Below are 1,141 nucleotides of genomic sequence, written 5' to 3'. Positions count from 1 at the left end.
AACCAAAGCGCTAAAAATATTCAATAAAAATAAATAAATAAATAAATAGACAATAAAAAATATATACAAAGACATTTCAAAGAAAAATAAATAGATAATTGTCAAAGAAAAGATTTTCCATAAAATTGAAATATGTACTTTTACATAATAATATAGTATATGTATATATATAAATTGTGCTTGGAAGCGGGAAGGAGTTGAATCATGTGTGAAAGAAATTTAAGTTGAGTGTAATTCCTTTTGGTTTCCAATGGGAGTTGTTTTTTGATATAGAGAACGACAAAACATGTTGGAGTTGTTATTGTAAAAAGCCTTCTAAAGCATGAATATTGAACAAATTTGTTTCTTGAAATGATAGAACAACCAGATTTGCCAAATATATTTTGATAATTTTCGATGTTCTGAGAACAATAAAAGCCAAAAATAGTTCTTCAGCCTGTCACCAAACTCGTCCTAAAGGTACATCGTTTGTTTTTCACGTTTATTTATTTATCACAAGTAGGTATACTTAGTTATGGATCAAATACGTGTGAAAATGCTTCCATGTGTGTATGCACAAATATCCATATACGAAGGTATAGAGAAATTTTAGATAGACGAGAGGAGTAATAATGTAATATATCTCAAGTCAATGCAGGGTTGGTTGAGTGGTAAGATTCATCATTTTTAGTGGAGATGTCTCATATGTATGGCATTGTCAATCATTTTTAAAAATAAAATGGTAATTAATTAGTTTTTTTGATAAATATAAAAAATTACTAATAGATTTCATAATACTCTATCCATAGAGTTCGAATATTTGGTAAAACTTGCAATTTTTAACTAGATAAACCAATTCCTAGTAATATTCATAGGTGACCACTCATTATAAGGATTTTTTTCTTTACCCAAAACACCCAAATTAATTTGGCTCCTGTTGTAGAAACACACCTAAAAGGTTTAGAATGTGAGCATTTTAAGGTTGTTTTGAGTTCATTGCTAGAATTCTATTGTCTTCCTGTTACAAAGTAATTTATTGAGTTATTTTTGTTATTTAAGTCATAGACTTTTTATAACTTAAGAAAAGTAACAATGCCAACGCAGAACTGTTCTAGTGGTGGAACCAAAACTTCTTAGTGAAAGGGTAGTGGGTTCCGGCTTA

Source organism: Hakea prostrata, chromosome 10 (genome assembly GCF_041222555.1).
Source record: "Hakea prostrata isolate BN-2017 chromosome 10, UWA_Hpros_2, whole genome shotgun sequence".
NCBI classification, from domain to species: domain Eukaryota; kingdom Viridiplantae; phylum Streptophyta; class Magnoliopsida; order Proteales; family Proteaceae; genus Hakea; species Hakea prostrata.
The sequence above is the reverse complement of the archived record's forward strand: the minus strand, read 5'-3'. Positions refer to the sequence as shown.